We start from the raw sequence: 469 nt of genomic DNA, 5'->3' as shown, positions 1-469 counted from the left end.
ATGGTGTCAATCTGGAAAGCGTGCAGAGCAGATTTAGGAGGATGTTGCCAGGACTGCAGGGCCTGATCTACAGACACAGATTCAGCAGGCTGGCACTTTGTTCCTTGGTGCACAGGATTATCTGGGATGATCTTTTAGAGGTGAACAAAATAATGAAAGGGATACACCTGGCAGACGCACAGACTAGGGGAAGCAAGAACCAGGGAACAGAGGTTTCAGAAGGGGGGGGGGGTTTAATCGGAACCTGAGGGGTAATTTTTCACACAAAGTGTGGTGAGTGTATGGAACGAGTTGCCAGAGGAGGTTTTTCAGGCCGGTACTCATTATCATAGAGTGATACATTGTGGAAACAGGTCCTTCGGCCCAACTTGCCCACACCGTCCAACATGTCCCTGCTCCCACCTGCCTGCGTTTCATCCATATCCCTCCAAACCAGTCTTATTCATGTACCTGTCTAACTATTTCTTAA

This window comes from Rhinoraja longicauda, chromosome 19 (assembly GCF_053455715.1).
Source record: "Rhinoraja longicauda isolate Sanriku21f chromosome 19, sRhiLon1.1, whole genome shotgun sequence".
Lineage (NCBI taxonomy): Eukaryota > Metazoa > Chordata > Chondrichthyes > Rajiformes > Arhynchobatidae > Rhinoraja > Rhinoraja longicauda.
This window is presented reverse-complemented; position numbering follows the sequence as displayed.